The sequence below is a fragment of the Panthera onca genome, chromosome A2, assembly GCF_046562875.1.
Source record: "Panthera onca isolate mPanOnc1 chromosome A2, mPanOnc1 haplotype 2, whole genome shotgun sequence".
Lineage (NCBI taxonomy): Eukaryota > Metazoa > Chordata > Mammalia > Carnivora > Felidae > Panthera > Panthera onca.
In genome coordinates, this window is record NC_138340.1 from 29,564,383 (window position 1) to 29,582,241 (window position 17,859).

Consider the following 17,859-nt stretch of genomic DNA (forward strand, 5'->3'; position numbering starts at 1 on the left):
CTGGAACAGCTTCCTCTGCCCCTTTAAGGTTTTGAAAGGAATGTATTTGAATTAGACACCATGAATGGATTGAGGGGCAGGGGCGGGAAATGCCCTTGCCATGCAGTGAATATGGTGGTGATTTAAGCCATCTCTCTCTACCTCTCCTTCCTTTTTGTCTAACATACGTTTTATAGAGCTAGCCAACTGATCCTCATTGATTTCTTTTACACTGTGAGTCAAAAAGCCTACCTCATTTCCTGGGGAAAGCCTGGTTCTGTAAATATCCTTTTATCCATCTGCAAATGCTGTTAATGGCTTCTTGAGAACTCAATGTGTGTGGGAATGGGACCCGGAAATCTCTGTAGTCCTCTCCCACACGGTAGGAGGCGAGTTGGTTTTTAACTTGGTTCCCAATGGCAGAAACGCTCATGAAGGTCTGGGCGTTAGTGCTTGTAATTCCTGTGATCGCCCGCATTTGAAGTCGCACACCTGATCTGGACTCAGTGCTGTCCTCAGTAAGCACAGCTTTCCAGCTGCAAGCGGAGTGTTGATTTTGCATCAGATGGTCGCTCGGCTCCTGCTCTGTTCCAGGTGCTGTGTGGAGGGTGCGTGATGCAAATGTGGTTGATCACGCATGGTGGAATGAGGGAGTGTTTCGGGCCTCGCCAAACGAAGAAAGTGACAGTAGTAGCAGGACGTCTGGACAAGGGTCAAACCGTTCCTGTTTATGTTGCAACAAATGGAAAGCAAATAAAAAGCCAGACAATATCCAGATTCATTTGTCGATGGACCTAGTTAGCCACTAACCTCTTAAGTTAATTAAACAAGGAGGCCATTAGACTGAGGGGACTCTCCTGTCCTGGCGGCCTACATCATAAGCCTGTAAATGCCTCGAAGTTATGAAATTGGAACCTGAGGACCACGAGTCACAAGCAGCTAACCAGGCTTTAAGCTGTAGCCAGTCAATGATTTCCTTACTTTGCTTCCTCCTTTTCTATACCAAAGTGTCTCTCCAGCTCCTGTTAATGGACTGTTCGTAACCACTTCTGGTTTGGTGTATCCCCATTGGAATGGACTTTTGCTCCAATAAACTCTTTAGGCCTTGGTTGATATTTGAACACTACGTATTGTATGAAAGCAGCCTCTTTCAAACAAAAGTACTTCGGAAATGGGATAAAAATTTGTTACCCATGCTTCCCGTCACCCATCCTTCTTCCCCTCTGCAGCCTGTCCTTAGCACAGGGGCAAAGTCCTCTTCCTGGGACCTGCCTTAAGAGCGGTCACTGGCGAGTAGTTGCCATCTGTTCATCCCATTAGTTCCTCATGAGGAGAAGAAAAAATGGTTGTACCAGCATCACAGGCACCAGTTAGGAAATTCTCTTGATTCTCGCCCATAACAGGAGGTGCTGTTGGTGTGAAACTCAGCTATGTTCCAGCCATAGGGTAGTCAGGAGGTGTGACCATCTGTGTTGTGAGAGAGGGAGATGTTCCCTTGAGGAGGAGAGGTTTCCCTCCATAAGGAGACAATGCGTGCCTGGACATGTCTGCACATCTCAGTTGTAGAGCAGACCTCTCCTCCCTTGTCAAATATGCTTTCCAGAGTATTTCCAACACCGTGCCTATAGGAGGCCATGTCTGGAGATGTTCTACATCCTTCATCACATACTCCTCTTCTGAGTGTGTGTGTATATATGTGTGTGTGTGAGTGTGTGTGTGTGTGTGTGTGTGTGTGTGTGTGTGTGCTGCACCCAAGGATAGCCTTCCTTTGGAACAGGCTCAGAGGCTTGCACTTACTACTTACCATCTAGAACATGCTCTTCTCTCCACTCTCTACCTCAACCCCCAGCCCCAAAGCATCTAACTTGCTTTTTCACTCCATTCTGGTCTTTTTCTTCAAATTTCACTTTCCCAGGGAGACCTACAAATAAGCTTCTGTAAAACAGTACTTTTGTCATGTTTATTCCTTTGTCTCAGCTTCCTTTAATTTTCTCCAGAAGAATGATCCTGTTGGCCATTGTTGTCCTATTCCTCCGTTAGAACTTAATCCTTGGAGGGGCACCTGGGTGGCTTAGTTGGTTAGGCATCCAACTTTGGCTCAGGTCATGATCTTGCAGTTTGTGAGTTGGAGCCCCTGCTTTGGATTCTGCGGCTCCCTCTCTTTCTCTGCCCCTCCCCTGCTCGCACTCTGTCTCTCTCTCTCTCTCTCTCTCTCTCTCTCTCAAAAATCAATAAAAACATTAATAATAATAATTTTTTAAAACTTAACCCTTTGAACCCTATTGTTTTCCTAGCATCTATAGCTTAGTAAGACCCGATTAAAATTTGTTAAGTTCGTTAATGCTTACATATCAGGGCAGTCTTTTTCATAAATTGGAAGCTTTTAACTATTTGCCTCTTCCCCCAGTCATCACAAAACTAACTTCCATTTTATAGGTGTGTAGATGGAGACTCTGAGCTACATAATGGCTTTACAGCAATACTAAGAGTAGACTTAAAGATACATGATATTTGCTGTTCTCATGTATTTCTTTATTTGCTGCGTGAAGTTGTCAGGCTTTTCCTAAAAGGGGAGACCTCCTATTGCAAATGTTTCTCTTTTTTTCTTGATAATTAAAAAAAAAGTCTCCTTGCATAACTCTAAGAGCAACGTGGGGCTCAAACTCATGACCCTGAGATCAAGAGTCACATGCTGTACTAACTGAGCCAGCCAGGGGCCCCAGCTATCTTATTTGTGTTTCCTGGAGGAAGAATATTCAGACACAGCCTGTAATAGATGGGTAATGATCAGCTTATATACTACTTATAATATCTTTTCCATGAACAAGCAAAGTAGGATGGGAGAGATTCTAGTACAGCAAACAAGAAATTTGGTGTCAAAATAGTGTGTGGGGGTGTGGTGCCTGGCTGGTTTGGTCGGTAGAGCATGCAACTCCTGATCCCGGAGCCATGAGTTCAAGCCCACACTGGGCATAGAGATTACTGAAGAAAACTAGTGTTTGGGGAAAGGGAATTAAATTTTAAAAAGTAAAATTGTTAGGTAATGTATTTGGATGATTTTCTATATTTTTGCTTTGTAATGAAACCGCAAGAATGCCTTATCATCCAGTAGGTATTCACCTGGCAAACGTGTAAGAGAGGTTATTAGTATTACACCTATTTTATGGATTAGAAGCTGAGGCTTAGAAAGGCAAAATGATTTATGTAGGTCCCCAAGCTGGAATTCTAACCACGTTTTGATTCTGTGGTCCGTGTTTTTTGTTTCACCGTTGTGCTATCCTGCTATGAAATAGCATAGAAGGGGATGTGTCAACTCCTAGTTTTATCAAGGAAACGCTTCATCTTTAAAAATAACTGGTAAGCATCCATTTCCACCATACTAGTTTGCTATAGACAGTTTTATGAAATGTTTAGAGGTCTTTTTAAGATATCCTGTAGTAGCTCTTACGCTACAGGAAGTTGGGGCTTTGATTGTCCTCAGATCTTCTGTTCCCTTTTCCTTTACTTCCTTTATTCAAAATTTATGTTTCCTATTGGGTTTATAAAAGGCAGCTGGCTCCTGTGTGTTCTCTCCGCTGTGGACTCAAGTTGGCTTGAAAACGGGCTGTCCGCTGTGCGTTGGCCCAGGGTCTAGGGGTCATGCAGTTTCTGACCTGGATTTCCAGGTCTCAGGGTCTCCTGCTTCTGGATATGACAAGTCCTGATTTGGAAACTCCATTCTGTCCTGCCTGTAAGCAGTCTAAGAGGAAGGAAATGGAATTTGTAAGGGACAAAGAGTGGGTTATTGTTACTAATTGGAGGCTATAGGAGGAACTGAGATTTTTAGCATCTTCTAAATATTCTGAATGCCTTACATTAAAGAGTTAGAGAAGGGAACCAAGCTTCGAAACATCTTGATTAAAAAGCAAGGGCTTAATTACAATTTGCTTAACTTGTTGAGTGTCTCCTGTATGCTTCGGACTGTGCTAAGTAAGGAGCCGTATCTGGTAATAAACAAGAGGGCTAAGGAGCCAACTGTCCCAACCGGGAAGACACCTCTTGAAGAAGTAATTACGAGTTCTGGAAGTGCTGTCAAGGTAAAATGGAGGATGAATAATGCATGTGGATAGGTGCTTTCATGATCTAGGCCAAGGGTCAGCAAAGTTCTTCCAAGAAGGGCCAGATAGTAAATATTTTAGGCTTCAAGAGCCAGCCTTCTGCTGCAGATACTTGTGTTTGCTGCTGTAGCATACAAGCAAGCATAAACAGTCAGTGAACTCATGGATGTGGTTGTGCTCCAGTATCACTTTATTTACAAAAACAGCAGTTTGGATTTGGCCTGTGGGTCGTAGCTTCCTGACCCCTGATTTGGGCTCTTCTTCTGCTTTCCTTTTGTTGCTGTGCACGCGCTCCTTCAGCCTCGTGCTTCTTTCTCTGTGCTTTTAAGATGGCTCCCTCAGCCTCCTATAGCCCAGCTTCCCATGGCAGACACCAAAGCAGGAGTTCAGGGAGTGAGGAGAGCAGCTCTTTCATAGCAAGAAGTTTAGCTCACCTCCCCTTCCAAATTGTTGGCCAATGTTGGATCATCTTCCCAGCCCTATATCAGGATCTAGCAGAGAGAGACTCGGATTCCCACCACTGACTTGGCTGGAGCATGACGCATCCCCTAGGTTGAGTACATTGCTGTTCCAGTGATATCAAGGTTCTCTGAGAGAGAAGAAAGGGGAAGGCTGATAGTGAGGTAGCCCACAGTGTTTCCCCAAGAACCAGGCCCCTGGCTACTCTCAGGTAGATCCTCTGACCAGGGACATCACAGCACCTGGAAGCATGTTACAACTGCAGAACCTCTCACGTCACTACTGACTCAGAATCGAATCGGCATTTTAATAAGATCCTCAGGTGATCAGCAGAAGCATTAAAATTGGAGAAGTGCTAGTCTAAAGGGCCATTTTAAGGATGGTTAAACTGAGACTTGGAGAAAGTGTTTGGAATGGTTGGTAGCGCTACCTTGAATCATGTTCATAGAATGCCATTGTAATTCTTGTTTGTAACGGCATTTCCCATTTAAAATCTTAGTACAGGTCATGGTATTCTGTGTTCAAAGTGAACCACAGTTATTTAGAGGACCCATCTCATTCCCTGTTTCCCCCCATCATGTCCTAGCTGTGTTCGTGGTGTTAGGAGGTTGAAGCAAACAAAACAAAGCAAAACAAAAACCCAAAGTCCGGGGGAGTAAAGCCTGAACGTCATTCTGTTTTGCCCATATTATTGTGCCTGTAGGTGACGGGGCATTTCCTCGTCTTTATGTTGCATATAATCCCCCATCATTCATTATGGGCAACTGCATGAGTGCATATGACTGTCAAGTGTCCGGATTCTATTTTTGACTACAGGAAACTCTGCAGTTAGGCAACCCAATTCCATTTCAGAATCCTGTTTCTTTTTTTGTTCTTGTTCATTTGATCTTTTCCATCGGTAGGCACATTAGCTTCCAAAGCATGAAGAGTGTTTTTCTTCCAGCTGTATTCTGCTCCAAGGGCGGAGGGCTTCCCCAGGAAATAAAAGCCTGACTAACTGGAAATGTGGTTGGTCTCATGGTACATCTCTGGGTCCCAGCCAGCAGGTCTGTCTGTGCCTACAGTCTTCTGTGCGAGACCTGCCGTGCATTTTGAGGGAGACCTCTCAACTGTCCCTTGGAATTTCATTAACTGCTGCGCTGTCGTGAACTAAATACAGGGAGAGGCCTATTGAAGAGCGTTCTTGCCAGCTGGGCAGGTCTCCCACTTGGCTGTTTTGAGAGCAGTTATATCCTGTCCTGTTGAAACAGGATGAACTTGGCCACGAGTGTCGGCCAGGAGCCCTCTATCCCATTTATGCAGCCATGCTGGCTGGGTTCTGAGAAGCGCATGATTTCATTTGGGAACTCACTGTGGCTCACTGGTAACCATCCGAGTCTGCAAAATGATGCTTTTTAAGCATGACCGGGACAAAATAACCCTGGGGCTGTATTTGGTGTGGTTTGTCTGTAAGGTTTAAAAGCTCACTATAGGATTTTCTTGCTTTATAAAATTGAGGCCTCCTTTAAAGTTGTGTCGCTTCTATGGTTTATAAATCGGATTATCTTCCTGTCGGAATGGTGGCAGCTTAATATTTCATAGAAACCGGAGATAAGATGCCGCTGTAAAGATTTCATAAGTGTTTGTTTTTGGTGACGTTGGCCATTTTCTCCCTCTCCAGGTGGAGTATAACTTTACTCAAAGAGGGAGCACCATGATGGGGTGGGGTGGGAAAGGGGTTGTCAGGAAGCCATCTGTAACTTGGGCATGTTTTCTGTGTTGGCCACGCGTCTGAACCTGAAGGTTCAGGTCTTCATGACCGTGTGTAGGAAGGTAAGAGTCAGGTGATAGGTTAGACACCATGCCATCCTTCTCCTTCTGTAAGGAGCATGGAACGACAGGTTAAGTGGTAGACATATGGTCCCTTCATTTGTCAGCAGGACAGAGCAGGGTTGCCTGGCCTTTGGATCTTGCTCTGATAGGTCGCACCTTCACTGCTTAAGTTACCCTCGGCGGCTCTTTCCCCCTTGTCTAGGCCTGGGAACATGACCTAGGCCCCTTGAAACTATGATAGCCCGGGATTCCTAACCTCACCTCCTGAATGAGGCAGGCTAACCATGAGAGCTCAGGAAACACTGAGGCAATGGGAATGTGTTTGTTAACCACACAGAACGTGACAGTTTTCCATCTCCAGTGAATGTAGAGTGTAACTCAATCCCATTCTCTAAATCAAATGTGTTCTTTTGCCTCCGTGTCCATTTTGTATCCCTTCCTTTCTGTTGAGAAGATTAAATTACATGAATTTGCTGAAAGAGAAATCATAGCAATTGTCATACTGCATGAAGAGGGGATTTATATCTTTCATGGATGGGACCAGTATTTCTTAGAATAAGTTGCTGAAGTGTATGAGCTTTTCAATTTGAGAATGTTGTCTGGGAGTCTCCATAAAACTAAACCTTTTCTACTCTTGTGATAATGTGACCCTGAAAAGACTGTGACACTGGTGGTTTAATTGTTTGTTTGTTTCCATTTTAGTTTTTGCTTCTATTTAAAAAGTTTTAGATTTCTTTTTGGAATTGCAAAGATGTCAGCGATAAAGGGGTTGAAAATGTCTTATCTCTCTTCAGACTTGATATGTTTATGTAAAGATATCAACTAGATTGTGACAGTCTCTAGAGGCAATAAAATGTCATTCTGTGCAAACCAGAACAATTGGAGTAGAGCAGTGGTTCTCAAGTAAAGGTGATTTTTAGTCCACCTCCCCCCCAGTGAGGGGTGACATTTGGCTCTGTGTGGGGACATTTGTCGTTGTCACAACAGGGGAGGATGTTGCTGCTGGCATCTCGTGGGTAAAGGCCAGAGATGCTGCCAGCCATCCTACAATGCATAGGACGGATCCCACATCAATGAATTCTATGATGAAACACACCAGTAGTGCTGCTGTTGAGAAGCCTTAGAACAGCATAACCCAGACCAAATGTTCCGCCCCTCAGCTCTTTGTTATTTCACGTGATATTTAAGACTTCGCCAAAAACATGTCAGAAACGTGTCAGCCATTTATCCCATGCAAAAAGCATTGTGTTTCAAAATAACAAGTGTGAGTCTTCTGAGCCAAAAATTGTCTCCCAGAGGTTGTTCTCTCTACTTTTCAAAAACTGCGTTGCTTTGCACGATGGACTCTTTCTTTAGTGATTTTCCTTTTTAAACTGAGTGGTTTTTCGAATGATCCCATATTTAGTCCTGAGGTTCTTTTCCTAGACGGGAACTCAACCTTTAATTGTAAAATGAATAGCCCATTCTGGTTCCATATGCTTTTCATTGTGCGCTTCCTTTGAGAAAAGCCCATTAATTGGGTCAAATTGTCCTTCAATGTGGGTTTTGCATTGTGGATCACTGCCCAAAAGATGATGAATTAAATTGTTAGATTCATTTTAGTTGTGACCTGAGATGAACAGAAATGCATTTGAAAAATGAGGAACAGGTTGTTTATTAGACACACGGAGTGCCACGCCTCAGACTCATTACAGACATTTAGGGCATGCTCTGTCTGTTCAGCCTGCAGTGTTTGAGGAGAAAGAGGGATGAGTGGGTTCTTTGCAAAGTGGCATCCGTTTGACCTTGAACGCCATTAAAGTTTTCATGTGTTTAGTTTCAGCTTCTCGAGTTTTAGTTTCTTTGTGTGTATCCTATGAATACAGATTCATGTATACCAATTTCTATTAAATAAAAGGCACTGAATTGTCAGTACTGAAATATCAGGTTTTAATTAAAGTTATCAGTAATGCCCTTTCTTGTGCTTGGTGCTTGCATATTGACATACTTAGTGATGAATAACAGAGAATGTGGTATTTTTTTGTCGTTGTTCCCAGCAATTGCTTTTAATTCTCCATGATCAGGTTGACAATTGCCAGTGTAAGTATTTATAGAGAAAGATAAAGATGGAGCTACCTACACTGTGTCTATAAATACAGCCGTACATAAAAAAATGTGACGGTGACAGCCATCTTGGCTGTAGCAGATGCGTGTGTTTTTAGGAGGATTTGAATATAAAAGATTTATATTTATATAAATTCGTTCGTGTAGTTTATGCCACTTTCTACTTTCAAGGGTGACTTTGAAAGAAATTTCGACCCAGAGAATTAGTCCCAACAAATTTCATTTGGAGGAATGTTGGCGATTTTCTGGAGATAAGAGTTGTTGCACTGCGCCCCACCCACCCCCCCACTTTAGGAATGAGGAACGTGTTGAGGAGTTACCAGCCCAAGGAGGATCACACATCAGTTCACGCTGGGGTACAGGAATGGATTTTTCATGATACCTCTTTCTTTTTACCCACTATTAAGAAATATTTTCCTCCTCAGTTAGGGACAAATTATAAGCAGAAAAGGAGGGAGAATATTGAATGTTATTTGAAAAACAAAAGACCTCAACTCTCTGAATGTATAGTAGACCGTGGGTCTTTTTTTTTCTTTTTTTTTTGGAACTGGGCAAAATGTCTGGATGTCTCAAAAGTAAAATCATAGTAAAAAAATAATGCTGGTAATTGTGCTGTTGAATCACTACAAAGGAGACCATAAAAGAAGGCAGTGCCACTGTAATCCATTGCTTAGCAAGGGCACATAACTTTCCTTTGCTCCAGGGACCCTGCGATCCATCTGGCTCCCACTGGCCACTCTGACTTGGTCCCCATCCCCCCCCACCCCCACCCCCCACTCGGCCTTCCACTGCCCTGTCTCTTCCTCCTTGTGCTTCACCTGTGCTTCCAGCTGCTTCACCAGGCAGAGTTCCCATCTGCCTTTGGTCTCTGCTGTCTGTGCCTGGAAGGCTCTACTCCTGGCTCTTGCTGTGTTGAGCTCATTGTCACTCCCAGTGACTCTGCTTGAAGGTTCATTTGTAGTTGTAGCTAACTCCAGGTTATCTTGTTTTGGTTGCTTTAAAATTATTTGTTACACTGCTACCTCATGAAGGTAAATTCTTAGAGGAGAGACCTTGTCTCAGTCATTGCTCTATCCGCTATCCCCATGGCCTACCACCACCCACCCCATGGAGTGAGCATTTAGTAAATGTTTATTGAATGGATGACTAATTTTTTTTACCCCAGTTATATAAATCATTACAATTTAAATGTTTAAAGGAAACATCCATTTTTTCTGGAATTCTGCTTGACAGTATTTGATGAATAAATTATTGTTCAGCATAGATATATTGCTTTTCCATTCCATTTTATACTACGGGGTGATGGCATGTCCACAGTCATTGGAATTTCTTTCTTAACTAAGTTGTGACTACATTGCCTTCCTTGCCACCTCTGGAGCTAAGGTAAGCTAAACTCACTGGATTTTCTTCTTCTTATTATTTTTTTAAATTCTCAAGTTACTTAACATACAGTGTTGTCTTGGCTTCAGGAGTAGAACCCAGTGATTTGTCACTTACATATAACACCCAGTGCCCATCCCAACAAGTGCCCTCCTTAATGTCAGTCACCCTTTTAGGACTCCCCATACCCATCAACCCTCAATTTGTTCTATTTAAGAGTCTCTTATGGTTTGCCTTCCTCTCTCTTTTTATCTTATTGTTCCTTCCCTTCCCCTATGTTCATCCATTAAATTTCTCAAATTCCACATATAAGTGAAATCATATGGTGATATCTTTCTCTGACTAATTTCACTTAGCATAATACACTCTAGTATCATCCACATTGTTGCAAATGGCAAGATTTCATTCTTTTTCATTGCCAAGTAGTACTCCATTGTATGTATATACCATATCTTCGTAATCTACTCATCAATTGATGGATATTAGGGATTTTTCCATAATTTGGCTATTGTTGATAGTGCTGCTGTAAACATTGGGGTTCATCTACCCCTTCAAATAAGCATTTTTGTATCCTTTAGATAGATTCCTCATAGTGCAATTGCTGGGTCGTAGGGTAGTTCTATTTTAATTTTTTGAGGAACCTCCACACTCTTTTCCAGAGTGGCTGGACCAATTTGCATTCCCACCAACAGTGCAAGAGGGTTCCTGTTTCTCCACATCCTCGCCAGCATCTATAGTCTCCTGATTTGTTCATTTTAGCCACTCTGACTGGCATGAGGTGATATCTCAGTGTGGTTTTGATTTGTATTTCCCTGATGAGGAGCGACGTTGAGCATCTTTTCATGTGCCTGTTGGTCATCTGGATGTCTTCTCTGGAAAAGTGTCTATTCATGTCTTCTGCCCATTTCTTCACTGGATTATTTGTTTTTTGGGTGTTGAGTTTGGTAAGTTCTTAAACCCACTGGATTTTCTGGAAAGGTACTATGTGTGCTTGGTTCCAAAGGGTTACTGCTCAAAGGACAAGCCCTCCCTCTTCTGGCCTTCCCAGCCACCTCTCACCAGCTGCACACTCACTTCCCTCAGCTCAGGCAGATATTTAAGTTTATGATCTACCTTGATTATGTTTTTTGAGGACTGCCAAACTAGCAACGGAGTTGGCTCTTAACTTTTGGTAGCTTTAAAAAAAAAAGAAAGAAAGAAAAGAAAAGGAAAGGGGAAAAAAAGAGAAGAGGAAACAAAAGAAAATAAAAATAACGACAAAACAAAATAATGCCAGTACATTGTCCAAGAATGATGGTCATCCTAACATTTTTCACGGTTTAATCCACAGATGGCTATAATAACAAACTCTCATCTCTATTCACAGCATGGCGTTGCCATTCTTAGCTCCAAAGTGAGATCTTGGGGCTGCATGGATTCTAAGGAAACCCTACTCTTCTTTGTTGTCTTCCTTTCTTATCAACTGGCAAAATTATTTTACCCCCCATACAGCAATTATTCTTCATTCGTAGTTTCATTTTGTCACTTCTTGGTTTGTTATTGGAAACATATTTCTTTGAGAAAAGTACTTCCACCTTCAAAATCTGTTTGCTTTTTAAAAATGAATATGATTGGATTTACTCTGAAGGTCAGTTAAAGAGCTCCTGCTAAATATATGTAAATATGGGGGCGCCTGGGCAGCCCGGTGGTTGGGCGTCCGACTTCGGCTCAGGTCATGATCTCGTGGTTCGTGAATTCAGGCCCCGCGTTGGGCTCTGTGCTGATGGCTCAGAGCCTGGCGCCTGCTTCCGATTCTGTGTCTCCCTCTCTCTGCCCCTCCCCCACTCACACTCTGTCTTTCTCTCTCTCAAAAATAAAATAAACATGAGGGACCCCTGGGTGGCTCAGTCCGTCAAGCGTCTGACTTCAGCTCAGGTCATGATCTCACAGCGTGAGTTCAAGCCCTGTGTCGGGCTCTGTGCTGACGGCTCAGAGCCTGTAGCCTGCTTCCGATTCTGTGTGTCCCTCTCTCTATCTGCCCCTCCCCTTCTCACTCTCTGTCTCTCTCTCTCAGAAATAAATACATATTAAAAAAAAGCTAATATATGTAAATATGAAGTCTACAGAGATAGGGCTGGCTGGCTTCCTTATTCAGCTGATAGTTTGGTAAAGATGTGCTGGCCTGGGAGCTGCATCTTTTGGTTGGATATTGCATAAATTCTTGTTACACAGTACTGCATGGAATTATCCCAACGTGCACATTGGTGTTGAACACAGCAGACCATAAAATTCCATTTCGTTTCTGTTGCATAAACAGGATCACAAATAGTGTGATTATTTCTGGCAGCCTCGGGCATCTTAGCTAGGAGGAAGATGTGGGAAAATATGAATACTTAAATGTATTATGAGCTTCCCAGCATGAGCTGACCAAGTGCCTTTGGCACTAGCCTTTAAAAGGGTCAAATACAAAAGCACTGAATACCATCATTTGCTGAGTTCTTACAGAGCGCAAGGCACTGTTTTCATGGTTTCATTTGCTTTAAAACAGTGAGTCTTCAACATTGTGGTGTGTTATATTTTCATTCTACAGCTGAGCACTTGGAGGCCCAGAGAGGTCATGAGAATTGGCAAAGTTGCACAGGAAGAAAAAGAGGTGGATTTTGAACCCATGTCCTTTGAACCCAAAACTTGGGTTTTTTTAATCTATTACTTTTATTAATTTTTTCATTTTTGAGACAGAGAGAGAGCATGAGTAGGGGAGATGGGTAGAGGTGGGGAGAGAGAATCTTAAGCAGGTTCCATACTTAGTGCAGAGCCTGACGCAGGGCTCAATCCCACAACCCTGGGATCGGACCTGAGCTGAAATCAAGAATCAGACGCTCAACCTACTGAGCCACCCAGGCACCCCTGAACCCAAAACTTATAACCACCGTCCCCATAGAAATCTTGGTCATGTAGTTAGAAGCAATTCCCTTGTCTCACTGTTTCTTTGATCTTCATTGGCTTTCCTTTGCAGATTTTCAGGTATAACATGTCTCAGCATCTCTTGAGAGGAAGGCTGTCCCTGAGAGCCAGGAGGAAGCCTCATCTTGACCAAGATTAGAACTAGTAGAAAATAATTACCACCCCCTCACACACACTTGCTATTTTACTTTTAGCTAAAGGAGCAAAAGTCCAGAATGGTTATGCTGGCCGTCTGGAGAGGGGATTGCCAATTATGAAACCCATATGGCTACGAATTTGTGGCCCGACAAGCAAAATTGTTTGAGCAGAGCCTCTGCTATAATTCTATGATCGGGGTCCCAAAAGCAAGTATCTGCAGGAAGCCACGTAGGGATCATAAATACATAAAACAGGGGAGGTATAAGATAGCAGGAGATGATGGGGCCTCAGTCCGCACAGACAGGTGCCATTCTCTCTTCATGTTGGAAGAGTAACCATAATAAAAATTTAAAAACTGGATGGCCTAGCATAATGGTGCTGGAGTATGAGTTTGTGTTCTCTGTAGTTAGAATGCCAGTCTTTGAAGTCAGAGACCTTGTCTTTTTTTTTTTTTTTTTTTTTTGTTCTCATATGTCCTTCAGTAATTATTGTACAGGGGGCCCTGTAGGTACTCATTGAGTATGTTGTGAATAAATTGTGGGCCACAGTTTCCTAATCTGCAAAATGGCCACAATAACTACTGGCCAGTTCACAGCTCTGGTTTGTTCAGGAGATAAAACGAGATTCTGTACAAAGTATGTTTTGCTTATAGTGTCTGCTGATTGCAAGTGATAGCTGAAATGTTGGCTGTTAATAATAGTTTTCACTTACTGATTGATTGATTCCTGCCATGTCACCCCTTGCTTAACTTGGTAGCAATAAACTTTTGGAAAAGATCACCTAAGATTATCACAGTATGATTCACGTTGACAGTGATGACCATCACCCATCTTCTGCTGCTCTTTTAGTCCTTTTGTTTCTCTACAGTTCTGTAACTTTTCAGACTCTGTATCTCGCTAGTAGCAATAGGACATGATGAGATAATCCAGCAGATTTCCCCCCTTGTCTCCTCAATGATGCCAGTCTTTTCTTGCTTTGGCATTTATATCAAACATGTAATCAGTAGATCAGCTAGTTTGAAAATAGTCTCCACTGTAGAAATTCCCTCCATTAGATATCTGTGCCATCAAGCCCAGGGAAAGCAAATTTCCTCTCTGCAAGTGAGCCACATGTGGATTGGGCTGGGGCCCCATCTTTCATTCCTGCACCTGTGTTTTCGCGCCTAAATATTTTATGGATGCAGTTATAATTACCTCGCTTTGGGAGAACATTTAGCTTGTTCTATTGGGTGTTTGATTCTTAGTGGTGGTGGGGAATGTATCCAAGTTATATATCTTCGTTAGAGTAAAAAGTAAGGTGTCAGTCTTAAAAACAGCTCTCATCAGTCTAAGTTCTGTATCTGCACATATGTAGATGTGTGTATATATATTTATGTATTTTATATATGAATTAGAATCACTGACATTACATATTCTGATGTAGGTCGGAATGCCCCCTGGTGATGGATGCTTAAGTGATCTAGCGTGGATTATATACATTCTTGCATTTGCCTTACCACTGGGATTTTCTAATACCGTTTTCCCCGCTTTCTGAAATAGAATGTTCCTATGAAATCTGTCATAAGCCAAAAATGGCCTAAAATGAAGAAGCAATTACCATTAATTTATATGGTAAAAGTTTTTGAGCATTCCCAGACCCCCAAAATAACCTCTCTTGGGCTTTTCTGATACCTTAGGACACATCTTGCTAACACATGCAAAGAATAAAGCACATTCACTCACGGACACAGTTCAAATCTTTGGCAGCTTGAGCTGAGGGGAAGCTCTGTTGTTCCCAGGGCGGGGGTCTGGAGGGACCCCTCTAGCTGCACAGGGTGCGTGCTGCTTAGAGTGGCTTGCGGCAACACAAACATTGGACACTATTTTCACTTCTCACCTTTTTTTGGTGAAAGTGAAAATCCTCTTTGAACTTTTTTTGGTTAGCAAAAACAGGTACTAAGGTAGGTCTTTTGTAAATGGGAAGTATTGGAACACAAACTTTCGAAAAGCAGGGGATTCCTATATTAATCTGACAGTCACAAAATCGAACTGTCTTTTTTAGGCATGTGTATTTGTTATTTTCTGGGAATTGTATTATGCCACTCAGCTGCTATGACAATGGTCCGTGTAATAGTGGCTTAAACAACATAGCGAATTTGGCTGTCATGTGATCATTTGCACTCAAAGCAATTTAGCGCCGATACGACACTGTCAGAGACTCAGGCTGATTCTTTCTTGTTACTCTGCCATACATAGTATGTCTGGTGACCTCAGGTGGGTGCCCCACCTCCTGCCATCATACCGGTCTTCTGGCCAGGAAGGTATGTCAGCACAGTCGAAGCTATGTCCCATTCCCCTTAAGAGCAAGCACTTTAAGCTATCCATACTGTTCCTGCTTTTGTCCTATTGGTCACAGTTTATTTTCATGTGCACACCTGGCTGCAAGGGAAGCTGGGAAACGTAGTCTTGACCTTGAGTGGCCATTTGCCCAGGTAGAACTTAGGGGCTCTTTCTTCCTTCCTTTTCTTTCTTTCTTTCTTTCTTTCTTCCTCTTTCTTTCTTTCTTCTTTCTTTCTTTCTCTTTCTTTCTTTCTTTTCTTTCTTTCTTTCTCTCTCTCTCTTCTTTCTCTCTCTCTTTCTTTCTTTCTTTCTTTTCTTTCTTTCTTTCCTTCCTTCCTTCCTTCCTTCCTTCCTTCCTTCCTTCCTTCCTTCCTCTCTTTCTTTCTTCCCTCCCTTCCCTCCTTTCAAGTAGGCGCCACACTGGGTGTGGAGTCCAGCAGCAGGCTTGAACTCATGACCCTGAGATCAAAACTTGAGCTGAGATCAACAGCCGGACACTTAACTGACTGAGCCACCCAGGTGCCCCATGTTACTCGTTTCTTTCAGTTGAGTAGACATAGTTTATAATCTTCTCGCTGTGAGGAATCTGTTTGTCCTGTTGAATGCCACGTCCCTGGTGTTCAGATCAGTGGCTGACGCATCGCCGATACATGACATGTGTTACTTGAATGCGTGGGTAAAATGGAGCCCGTTTCATCTTTGCAACCTGAGTGTAGTGCTCCACCCAAATCTTTCCCCTTCCTTTCGTTGTTTCTCTTTCTGTCCTAAGGGTTTACACAACAACCCCTTTCCCCATCCCATGTATGTGCCTTTAGTTGGTTTCAAGATAGCTGCCAAGTGCAGTTCTCCCTATCTCCCCCCACCTCCACCAGGCCCAGCACCCACATTTCTTTTTAGTGTTGCACATTTTCATAAGCTGAGGTCCTTCCCCCATGCTTGTCTCTCACCTCCAAGCACATTCCAGTTTTGCTCATTTCTCATTTAGAAGTGTGATCTACAGAATGGAGCACAGCTTCTCAGTTTTGCAAGTAACAGATGGACAGAAAGCACTCTGCTTCATGTGCTTTTGATGGACACCCTGTCTTCCCCAAACTTTCCCCTGCAGCTTCTTTCTGTGTGGCACAGGAGTGGCCAAGACATGCGTGTGCATATATACCCGCCCACACATGCTGCCCCTCCAAAAATACGCATTAATTGCATTTCACAGCAAGTGGAAGGTTTGAACTTTCTCGATCCTTCTCTACAAGCTGGAAGAAGCACTGCCTAAGCAGTGCAGGTCTAGGCTTAATTGGTAGCTGGTTCATTGATGCATTTTGAACCACTGTTGGCACAGGAGCACCACTGGAGGGTTTTGACCTCCAGCTTGCTGCTAATTTCATCTTTTTTTCCCCCTACCTTCATTCTCAGATGCCCCCCCCCTTTAAAATATGTTACATTCTCTACATATTTGCAAGCTGTCTGAAATGCAAGGAGGTGCTCTTTATATTAAATATGTATATCTGAAAATTGTATTAATATTTGCCACCCACATCTAACCCTTGGTCAGACCAGGGCGTTGTTCTAAGTGCTTCTTTTAGAATATTTTAGTAGCCCTTTGGAGTAGCCCTTTGGAGTAGGTGCCTCTTCCATCCGCAAGACAGCTGAGGCTAAGGGATCACGTAACTTGCCCATTTTTCCTTTTCAAAGACGACATTCAGTACTAGGAGGTCTGGTTGCAGACTCCATGCTCTTGAGCAAACACGACTCTCTGCTATATTCCCTTGTGACCTTGAAGCTCAGCTTGTACCAAGGTAGTCCGTGGCTGTCCTCACAGTTGGGTGTACATTAAGTAAATGATGAATGAAAGCCAGAAAAGAGTCACGAAACTCCCTTCACCCACCCGACGTGCATACATGAGCACGCACGTATGAGCGTGCACACAAACACACCCCGGTCAAAACAGAATCGAGCCCAGTCTGTTGGGAGATACCAGATTGCCCAGCGAGGAGAGCTGTGTGTTGAGGTGTTCGGATTTCCGCTGCAGCTGTATGTTATTTTGCATTTCTTTTCGGTGTCTGCTGCAGGATGGGGCTGATCACCTTCGTGCTCTTTGTAACACCGTGAGGGGCTCTGGGTTAGATCTCAAGAGCCTTAAGTTCTGGGTGTGGAAATCACGTGTTATTTACAGCTGACTTGTGAAGAGAATTTCCAGAAGCGATACTAGGGAGGGAATTCCTTGTGTGATTTTCCTTTATACAAAAACAACCGCCGCGCAAACATCCCCTTTAAAAAGCCACAGGGAGGTATGTTTGGTTTAGAAGCAAAAACTTGATCCTTGAAGAAGTTCAGAGAGTGAGGTACCCTTAAGAAATTGTTGCTTTTAGCCTCACAGGTATCTCGCAAATCAAGTGGCCAGACAGCCTGAGGCTTCCTTTTTAGACATTCCTCAGCATGTTCTGAACTAAAATAGGAACCTTCTCTAAAGACAGTGCATTGTTGCCTCCTGTCGCTTAGATAAGATGTAGAATTAAAAAGAAAAAAAAAAAGCAGTGAGGATATTTCATTTGCAAAAGCCTTTCATTGAAAGTCACCGAGTTTTGGAGGACGCCTAATCTGGGAGAGGAACGACATTCTTGGGAGTCAGCGAGTAT

The 17,859-nt window shown here is 43.0% G+C and overlaps 1 protein-coding gene across 4 annotated transcripts in view; it reads left to right on the forward strand.

Annotated features, from left to right (window-relative positions):
* PTPRG (protein tyrosine phosphatase receptor type G) overlaps positions 1 to 17,859 on the forward strand; it is a 712,847-nt gene that overhangs the window by 342,025 nt on the left and 352,963 nt on the right. The window lies entirely within an intron of this gene.